An 11,422-nucleotide genomic window follows, 5' to 3' on the forward strand; every position below is an offset into this window, starting at 1 on the left:
CAATCATTATTTCTAACACTGGTTCCCAAACTTATTTAAGACGCGCCCCCTTTCGACCAACCAAAAAATTCCGCGCCCCCCTCCTCCAGTCAAGATTATTTATTGGTTGTCGATGGTGGAAATATCAATTACTGTAAGGGACAAAACACGACTTTTCAGGAGAGCCAAAAAACGATTTTTTTTTCTTTATACCTCAATATCTTTTTATGTGATGTTACGATTTAAATAGTTTCTATGGCAAAGTTTCTTAAAATTTTCTGTTCTTTCATAATATAAACGCCAAATTTTCGAAAAATGGGTAGTTTAAAAGATAGCATGTCCCTTACATTAAAGAAACGAGCTTGACTGTACCTTACAATGTTGAAATTTCACAGTATGGAATGTCATGTATGTTGTAAGGTACATTTAAGAATAAATACGACAGTAATATTATTGTAACTTGACAATTTTAACATTGAAACCTGATGTAAGTAGAGGTTGCATTCGAGTTTTCATTAACAAAACGAAGAGAAGAGATAGAAACAAGACAACTTAGTGTTCACAAATGCAGTTGGAGGCATCAAATACACATCACCAACAAAACATTTAGTCACTGATGATGCGTACGTCTGCATTTGTGAACAAGTTGTCTTGTTTCTATCTTTTTCTGATCATTTTTACGCAGTTAGGTTTTTTTTAATCATCGTTCGTTCGTTTTAGCCGAATGACGTCCACTGCTGGACAAAGGTCTTCCCCTAAGGATTTCCACAACAACCGGTCCTGCGCCGCCCGCATCCAGGCACCTCCTACAACCTTCACCAGATCGTCGGTCGACCTAGTGGAGGTCTGCAGCACATTACGTCTTCCAGCTCGTGGTCGCCACTCAAGAATTTTTCTGCCCCAGCGGCCATCAGCTTTGCAAGCTACGAGCTCCACTCACTGCCACTTGATTTTAGCGATTCTGCGGACTATGTCAGTCACTTTGGTTCTCCTGCGGATCACGTCATTTCTGGTTCAATCACTACGAGCATAGCACGCTCCATCGCCTTTGACCTTGAGTCTTCTTATGAGGCCCACAGTAAGCGACCACGTCTCAGATCCATAAGTTATCAAAGACTTTTGTCTTGAGACAGTGCGATATTTCAGACGTGAGAATATCGCGAAGCTTCCTGAACGTTGCCAGTCGAGTTGGATTTGCTAAGGCTGGTTTTAGTGTCACGCGGACCGTCAGTGCGGATCGCTCCGCACAGCCAATCTGTATGAACTGCTAGGGAGCGAGCGATTCCTGCGGACCGCATTACTCTAAAACGCTTCCTCGAAGTTTACAGATCGGCTGTGTGGAGCGGATCCGCACTGGACGATCCGCGTGACACTATAACCAGCCTAACTGGACTGTTTGTACTAGGTATATATAATTGTCAACAACTGCCGAGTGTAGAGTATCCAACCTTTAGAGTGCGAATCGAAGGTGGGTTATTTACTCACCGTTGATATTTATGCCGAATCCGTTCCAGTCCAGAAGCAGTTCTACAGGTGGTGAACAGTTTTGGAGTTTTCAGTTCCCCCTGTCTGCTGCTGCAACTGGTTTCGAGTCTTGATCCTGAAGACGGAACGACATTGTGGCGTTTTCGTGCAAGCCTTTCAACACTTCGATGTATCGATATAGTCAATTTGACACCGTTGGAGAAACTGTAGTAGGTACTGCCCAGGTCTCGATCGAAGCTTTCTCATAGTCCACAAACGCCAGGCAAAGTGACTGACTATACTCCTCGGTCTTCTGTATAATCTGCCGTGGCGTATGTATGTGGTGTACTAAAGCCTTTTCGGAAACCGGCTTGTTTGAGAGGCTGGAAGTCATCGAGCTTACGAGCGAGACGATTCGTAATGACTCTCGAAAACAGCTTGTAGACATGGCTCAGAAGTGAGATGGGTCTATAATTCTTCAACAAGGTTTTGTCGCCTTTTTTGAAGAAGAGTATCACCACACTTCTGTGCCATACCGTAGGCGTTTTTCCTTCGAGGATGACGGAATTGAACAGCTTCTGAAGAGCCTTCAGCCCCTCGGTCAAAAACCCAACTGCGTAAAAATGAACAGAAAAAAGATAGAGACAAGACAACTTAGTGTTCATAAGTGTAGTAGGAGTGGGAGGCATTAAATGCATATCACCACCAAAAAAAGTAATTGATATCCTATATGCATATTAACGTTAGGGCCTAATTATGATAAATCAAAAAGTTTAAAATGAAGTAAGGTTCAATGAGTTCAAAAGTTAAAACCAACAGTTTAGGGTAAGGGCTGAATTGTATTATTAAAAGGAATTTACGTCCTTTAAATCATTTATTTCCCCAAAAGTCGTATTTAGACGACTAAAAATGTTTAAGGTAAGGGACATTTTTTTAAAGATATCAACATTTCAAGTATACCAATCGATAGAGCCGAAAATTCTGAATGCGTTGGTATATACAGGGTGTTTCTTGTAAGGTGTCAAGCCGAAGGCAGGTGATAGGTGAGGACTAGACCTATCGATTTCACCCCCATGTATGTTCTACGATTTTTCGTAGTTTAGAAGTTATCGTTAATTTTGTGATTTTTTCAAATTTCATGACCTAGTGGCTTAATTTTTTTTTAATCTTTTTTTGGGTTGACTTTTCTCAGATTTCTTTTTTTTGACAGATTCCCTATTAGTTGCAGATAATTAAAAAAAAATCACCTTCCTATCTTTGATGCAAGATACAAAATTGTTGCTAGAAACATAAAAAATATGCTTTTAGCAGAATATTCTAAAATTTTCAACTGAAATGTATGAGAAAAAAAAAGAATTTCCATAGGTCCAAAATAATTTTAAAAACTGCGCAATTTTCTGAACTTTCATAATAACACAAAAAAACATGTACTTAATAGGCTATTATTTTCTGTAATCGCTCTACTAAAGTAGTAAGTCGGAGATTCCGTTACAAGTTTTTGACTTTCTTAGGACTAACTAATGTTTGCAATCCACTAAGTGTACGTTACGTAGAACACGTTTAGAGACAATAACTGAACAGAACATTTTTTATCCACAACGAGGAAGCTCTTGCCCTTCATCTGACCTGATGGAAAGTTGGAAACTACTGGATGATCAGCGAGCTTCACCCGGAATCCTAAACCACAGAGGAATTGGATGTCCTAAATACATAGGTAGTCTTACCACTAGACCACAGTGGTGATTGTTACTTTACGATTAAATTTGATATACCTACCTATTAGAGTGTGAAAGGAAAGAGAAAGAGTGTGTGTGTGTGTGTGTGTGTGTGTGTGTGTGTACGCGCGCGTGTGTGTGTGCGTGTTTGTGTGTGTCTGTGAGAGAGAGAGAGAGAGAGAGAGAGAGAGAGAGAGCAAAAAAGGGTGTAATGATTTAATTTAAAGTAAATGTTCAAAATGTCCGTCGCTGACCTGAATGCACATTCGACAACGACGCAAAACAATTATTCGTAAATTTACAAAAGCTTCTTGCATTCTAATATGGTTTATCATCAAAATTTTCATATTCCCTTTTGTATACCACATGAAGAGCAAGAGCTTCTACGTTAGGTATAAAAAAAAATCTTTTCAGTTATTGTCTCTAAATGTGTTCTACTTAACGTAAACTTAGGGGATTGCAAATATTACTTAGTCCTAAGAAAGTCAAAAACATGTAACGGAATCTCCGACTTACCACTTTAGTGGAGCGATTACAGAAAATAATGGCCTATTAAGTACATGTTTTTTTGTGTTATTATGAAAGTTTAGAAAACTGCGCAGTTTTTAAAATTATTTTGGACTTATGGAAATTCTTTTTTTTTTCTCATACATTTCAATTGAAAATTTTAGAATGTTCTGCTAAAAGCATATTTTTTATGTTTCTAGCAAAAATTTTGTATCTTGCATCAAAGATAGGAAGGTGATTATTTTTTTCAAATATCTGCAAATAATAGGGAATCTGTCAAAAAAAAGAAATCTGAGAAAAGTCAACCCAAAAAAAAGATAAAAAAAAATTAAGCCACTAGGTCATGAAATTTGAAAAAATCACAAAATTAACGATAACTTCTAAACTACGAAAAATCGTAGAACATACCGCACGTTCATAATCAAACCGTCACTATACGAAATTGGGAGAAATTGAGTTAACATCGTCATCTATCAGCGCTCCGCGAAAAGTGCATGCTGTAAAAATCCCACGCTTAAAGCTCAAATAGTTCGGCAGATATCACTAGTGTCGTTATGGAGTTTAATGGGAAAACCGGCATTTGTTGTGAGTAACAGTGACACGTTTTTAGTAGTGACGGGATCTGGACGGGCACGCCGTGATAGTTATGTAAACTCTGTGTTGAAAAACGTCATTTTTAGCATAAAAACGCTTTTACTCCAAAACCATAAGATAAGTCACAATAAAGTAATACGAAAAACGCCTTAAAACAAAAAGTGACAATATTTCTCTTACATTTTTAAAAAGATTGTTCATCACTTCGTAGAATATTGTGTTTATCCAAATAGTGAAATCAAGAAATATTTTTAAATGACTAAGTAGTTATAATTTTATGTAACAAAAATGCCACCAGTCAATCCAAACACTAGTAAAATCAAAGAAATTATCAAGGTAATTACTACTTTGTCTAGCGTTTGTGGACTATGAAAAAGCCTTAGATTCGATCGAGATCTGAGCAGTGCTACAGTCTCTCCAACGGTGCCAAATTGACTATAGATACATCGAAGTGTTGAAAGGCTTGTACGAAAACGCCACAATGTCGATTCGTCTCCAGGATCAGGACTCGAAACTCATCCAGTTGCAGCAAGGGGTGAAACAGGGAGATGTCATATCTCCGATACTGTTCAACACCGCCCTGGAAGATGTTTTCAAGCTTCTGAACTGGAGCGGATTCAGCATAAATATCAACGAGTACATAATCCACCTTCGATTTGCGGACGATGTCGTAATCATGGCTGAGACTGTGGAAGATCTAGGCATAATGCTCGATGGCCTAAGTAGAGCCTCTCAACAAGTGGGCCTGATGAATGAGTATGAAAATGAATATGGACAAGACAAAAAACATGTCAAATGTCCATGTAGTATCCACTTATCTGGAGACTCTACACTCGAAAGTTTACTGACCTGGGACAAACAGTCCAGTTACGCAGGTCCAACTTCGAGAAAGAGGTCAATCGTCAATCCAACTCGGCTGGGCAGCGTTCGGGAAGCTTCGTGATATTCTAACGTCCGAAATACCGCAGTGCCTCAAGACAAAAGTTTGATCAGTGTGTGTTGCCAGTGATATTTTATGAATCTGAGAGGTCACCCAAAAGGTGATGGAGCGTGCGATGCTTAGTTTCCCTACGTGATTGAATCAGAAATGAGGAGATCCACAGGAGAACCAAAGTGACCGACATAGCCCGCAGAATAGCTAAAATCAAGTGGCAGTGGGCGGGGCACATAGCTCGCAGAGGTAATGGCCGCTGGATAATGATCCAGAATTTAAACCTACTTCTCTGAGCCTTTTTCCCATGAAAAATCACTATCTAGTTCGTCAAGTTCATCGAGGTCATCAAGGTCTGGTTGTTTAAAGGCTGCCTGAACAAGAGAGTACCTTGTTTTCTAAGAAATTGATTTATGTGATGTAATTTTATAGTAATTACATGTGTGTAACGTATTTATTTCTGATCGAGAATTTACATTTATTACTGTTACCATTGGTACCACTTAATCCAAATTATTAAGTTTTAAGTACATTAAAATTACTGATTTTTCTATGTTAGTTTTATTTAATAATAATCATTTTTTAATTTTTCATCGTCAAATTTATATGAAAATAGTGACATTTCTACCGGAATTAATAATACAACATTAACACGTTTTTAATTGAAAACTGTCACTGTCTCAATTTTAGTGGAAAAGTGACACTATTTTTAGAGAAAAAATTAAATATTAAATAAACCATTATGATAATTTGAAAGATAATTATATTTCCGTAAAAGCCAAATAAGCCACTACTGGTCTTTAACAAAAAACAAAACATTTAATAGCATTTTGCTCATTTTGCAAAGGTTTTAAAATTTGAGCATTTCAAATGCTTTTCCTGAAAAATCGACTTTTTTGTATAGTGACAGTTTGATTATGAACGTGCGATACGTGGGGGTGAAATCGATAGGTCTAGTCCTCACCTATCACCTGCCTTCGGCTTGACACCTTACAAGAAACACCCTGTATAACTCATTTTGGCCAAAATGTCCCTTACATTAATTGATACTTCCACCATCGTTGTATCGAGCAGTCAGGGTTCCGATTGCGCTAAATATTTTCAACTACAACATGACTAGACGACGAACGAAAATCACAAATTCGTATCGCGGTGTCACTTTGACAGCTAGTTCAAACAAAAACAAAACGCAACTGCTTCTTTGTGTAAAAGCTGAAACTGCTGAAAGAAGGCTACTTTTTCTCAAACGCTTTCACGAACATAATTTTTGCTGTTTTAGTAAAAAAATAAGGTTTTCGGACTTTTAATGGAAAGTGTTTAAATCCGTTGTTTTGTCTTTGTTTGCGGTTTGCTCGTGAACTTTACCGCGATACCGAATTTGCGCCTCAGCTGGAATGAAAAACGCAGCGCAACTGGAGAAGAAGGGCCAATGAATTGGAGACGTTAAAAAATTGCACAACCGGGGCCCTGGAACTGGAATGCATTCTCTCAGTGGTCGCAGGTTTTTTATACTGAAGTACACAGATGTCCCGCACCCCCCTTTAAAGGTCTTTGCGCCTCCCCTGGGGGGCGCGCCCCACACTTTGGGAACCAATGATCTAACCGGTTGATGACTACTAGAGAGAACCGTGCCTTCAGCACATTTTTGCCGATTCTATTATCTGGTCTGTGCATAAGTTTATGTGTAGCAAGTTGATTATTTTGATTTGGATGAAATTTTTTATTAATTTACATTCACTATGCGTAAAGGTAAACTATTGATAGCATTTAATTTTAGAATTGTTAAAATATTCAAGAGTTAAGAATTTTTAAATAAATGTCCCTTTGAAATATAATTTTATGAATGGTTTCGAAATTGTTTTATTGCGTGAAATTTATTTTATGAAGTAAGAATGGGAGCTGGACAAATAGGAGGCATCGCTACATTTAAATTTAGAAGAAACCAGTATATTTTAAGATAAGTTAAATTTAAAAAACACAAAAAAATAACTTTGTTTACTTATTTCAGTTGATATTGACTTTAAGAATCCAGCTGGATTCTTAGGAACTGAAGCTAGTGTTCTGGAAGCACAATTTATTGTGAGTAAAAAAAATACAGCTAAGGGAAAATGCATGTACCTACTTAGAGATAAAAAAATAAGCCTGTATTATCACTTAGGTTTACTTTTTGTCGCATGCTCTAATGTTTTGCGTTGGAACCCTAATTGAACCGCATGTAGTTCTTACACCTGCTATTTGCGTGTTTGGAGAGAGATATAAATTTCAAATATTTGCTGGTACACACAAATTTATAGAATATGCAGGTATTGAGCGAATAGTGCAACATGTAGGTATGTATTCATCGAGGTAATTATTTAGTTTGGCTCAGGTATTATGGAATATTTTAACTTTGTGGGCCTGCTATTGTAAATTGTCTCCTACACGTTATTTTACCAAACCTTTTTTATTTTTAAAGGTTATAATCACACAATGGTATTTAAAGAGTGCTCTGCATCAAATTTAGCCCTGCTAGTATTAAACCGACAATTCTCATTTCATCATCGTGAGTCTGGTTCAGACTTTGTTGTTGATAGATTGCGATACGCATCAGCACCAAAGGGCTACAGACGAAACGAACCTAATATCTGTCGTCGTTACTATGGATGGGGTAGTAGAAGATCTGTGAGGAAATGATAGATACAGCTTAAACAGTTCATTTGGCTATGAATTTTAATAAATATAGTAAAATAAAATGAATAACATAAATGTAATAACATTTGGAATTACAATGAAATTTTTTTGTGCGTACAACAGTCACCCTGCAGTGTACGTTATTACAAATCACAAATACCTACCTGCCTTAATTTCTGGGATTTTGCAGAATACCTAACAATTGTACATTAACAACAATAATATTTTTCAGACACGGTCATTTGGTGCTTTATGTCCAGTAAGGAACCTAAGACATTTTTTTAAATAATTTTCTAACTCTGAAAAGAACCATTATTAGATAATTCCTATTTCATTTTAGGACGATATCGGCTCAGTTATCGAGTGTTCCGGATTTATCAAAGGCATGATGATAATTATCAAGACTAGTTGATCGCCCTTGCGGTTTTGGATTTTTGGATATGAGTAAATACTATAAGTTCCTAACGTGTGGCGTTGATGATGCTAGGGAGATTGTAGAGCATGATGCATTTATGACATTAGACGTCTCAACCTTTCCTCCCCCTCCTACTCCATCAGTTATTACGGTACCTATAGAAGAAGATAGAGAAATTACAGAGGAAGAAGAAATCACTACAAATAATGAAGATTATCTCAATAAATTAAAAGAAGAACAAACAAAGAATGCTGAACAAAAAACTAGTTCGTTGTTTGACGACTATATTCATGTTACAGAAGATGTATCTGTAGATGAGACTACTACTGATGTAAGTGTATTATCAGATTCGAGTGAAATGGACCTTGGAACTCAATGGAAAGATATTGGCTTCCAGCATAAAAAAGGATTTGGAAAAAAAAACAAGATTTGAAGGAAAACAAGATTGATTCGATAACTGTAATAAAACTATACCTACTTATAAGAATTGTGTTTTTATTCTATTTCAACCTTAACTAGGTATCTAATTTTGTCAAGTCTAAAATGTACAGATACGACTATTTACACATTTTAAGTTATAAATATAAGTAAATGTAGGTAAGGTATCCTACCTAAGCAATGCAAGTCAGGTTATCAGGTGGAGTCAAATGTGGTTTACCGCTAGCTGGCAACTGGCAAGTCTTGTCCTCATCGTTTTCCGTCCATGCCCATCAGAAACATGAACAATATATTTTTAAGCTGAAAGATGTTTTGAAGCCAATCCAATCAATCCTATGGTTTTTATTACTGATATAAGTTAAAATTATGGGGTAAGCTTTTTAATTTATTTTTTTATTTAATAATCCTTGCCTATTCTTCTTGTTAAAGTTTTTTTGCTGACTGTACCTACGACTGAAATACCAAACGTCCAATGCTGTTATGAATTTTGTTCGCACTTCGCCAGCCCAGTGTTGTTCTTGATACGGCAATTGCCGTAATATACGGCATTCAGGCATCTTAGGCACCATAAATACGGTATACGGCAGCACTTTGATTACCGTATCAAAATATACGGCAATTGAGTAAAGTAGAGTTTTATGAGTTTTTCATGAGTTTTAGTAAACAAAAAATAAATATTTCGTCTAATCGAACGCAAAAACTTGTAAACCATAGATGAAGTAGAAGCGCCACGAAAAGAAACGCCAAAAATGCAACCTTATCTCCGAGATTTTAATGTCTAAAATCGTTATTTCCTCATTTTGGTAGATTCTTCATTTTTATTCGGGTAGGTTCTTGGACTAAATTATTCAAAACCTTAAAAAGTGCACTGCAGACCCACGATACCCCTGGCGATACCCCTGGTGGTATCGTGGGTCTCGTTAAAGAACTACACTTCAGACCCACGATACCCCTGCGAGTAAAGTTGGCAAACGAGGACCGGCGCGTTCGCGGCGGGCGGGGAGGGGACGCACAGTGCACACGGCCAGTGCACAGTGTTGTGGAATACCTTTATGAATTCTCAATTGATTTCATTGAACATGCAATAAAATTTATATCGTTAAAAATAAAAATAAAATAACGACAATTCATATCAACATACTCGTATAATGATTAATTAGTATCAAGTAAAGTACCAGGGGAACATAACCATAAAGGAGCTATTTTGTGATACATATTTATTTCTCGGGTCAACCAAGAAGAATTTGACAATAGCTCCCATAAGGTTGTTACCCTGGTACCTTTTATTTACCGTAGTAAATTCCTTTTCTCCCCACTGCTCAACTAGACTGCTCAACTGCGCAACTGTTCAACTGGTTATATTTCCCATACAAACTGTTCTACTGGAGAAGTTTTGTAATGTTAAAAAAAACTTTATTTTGACTTCATAAAATTAAAATATGGCCTAAAATTAATATTGTGAATAAATATAAATTATTGATAATGTCTTGTTTTTTCTTAATGGCAAACTACTCATTTAAATTATTGTCACACACAACGTGGTAGATGAAATTAACTTTTTATCACATCAAATAACATAGATTAAAGTACCAGAACAAAAATAAATAATTAAAGTCAAAAAGTTATTTTATAAGTGCTATAATTAATTTTATTCGTTGTATGTAGGTATGAATTTTTGTTATTTTATTTTTATTTTTAACGATATAAATTAAATTGCATGTTCAAAATCAATTTAGAATTCATAGTGTTATTCCACAACACTGTGCACTGGCCGTGTGCACTGTGCGTCCCCCCTCCCCGCCCGCCGCGCCCGCGCCGGTCCTCGTTTGCCAACTTTACTCGCAGGGGTATCGTGGGTCTGAAGTGTAGTTCTTTAACGAGACCCACGATACCACCAGGGGTATCGCCAGGGGTATCGTGGGTCTGCAGTGAAAAAGTGAAGAATAAAATAAGTAAGTTTAAAAGTAGTATACGCATAGTACAGTCGCGGAATGAAAAGGTTCGTCACCTTAGTGTCGGTTTTCGCTTGCACTAGGTACTGTAAGAGTCAAACCTGCCAACATAACAGTGTAAGAAACAGTGCTGCTAACATTTAAATAAATATGACGTTTGCTAACGAAGAAGGTTTTGCTTGTTTATTTTTCTATCCCATCAGTGCAATGCAATGATGACATTGACCAATTGACAATAGTTTTTATTTTATTTTATAAGAAATAATAATGGCAGGTTGAACCAACAAGAAGGTTTTAGTTTATCAATCATAAAAATCTTCTTGACAAGATAAATCGTCAAACAACTTTGATCTGAATAATTTTGAACTTTACTGACGAATAGTTAAAGATTATTTTCTCTAACTCGAGATTATTCTGTAACATAGTTTCAAAAGGTAATATTATGTGCTCGCGATTCGTTTAAGGAATCAATTTGAAAACTGACGAACCTTTTCATTCCGTGACTGTACATAATACATCACTTGTATTTTTTTTAATTTAAACCTTCCAAATAAACATTTTATACAATACGGCAATTTTCTTAGTTTTCCTTAAAAATCCGGCAATTTAAGAATTAGAATACGGCAACCCTAAATTTGTCAGGAACAACACTGCGCCAGCCAGATGCCTTAATTTTAAAAAGTTATCTAGACAACATGGCTGTTTGCATTTCCGTTCATTTGTAGAAAATTTAGGTTAGCGTTTATTAAAAATTTGT

General features: G+C 36.6%; 1 long non-coding RNA gene across 1 annotated transcript; it reads left to right on the forward strand.

The window, feature by feature from the left end:
- Nucleotides 1–7,147: 7,147 nt before the first annotated feature.
- On the forward strand, nt 7,148–8,743 carry LOC135078485 (uncharacterized). The gene is made up of 3 exons (XR_010258628.1): nt 7,148–7,269; nt 8,093–8,119; nt 8,201–8,743. It is a non-coding gene; the product is annotated as an uncharacterized LOC135078485 (long non-coding RNA).
- Nucleotides 8,744–11,422: the final 2,679 nt, after the last annotated feature.

This window comes from Ostrinia nubilalis, chromosome 15 (genome assembly GCF_963855985.1).
Source record: "Ostrinia nubilalis chromosome 15, ilOstNubi1.1, whole genome shotgun sequence".
NCBI lineage: Eukaryota > Metazoa > Arthropoda > Insecta > Lepidoptera > Crambidae > Ostrinia > Ostrinia nubilalis.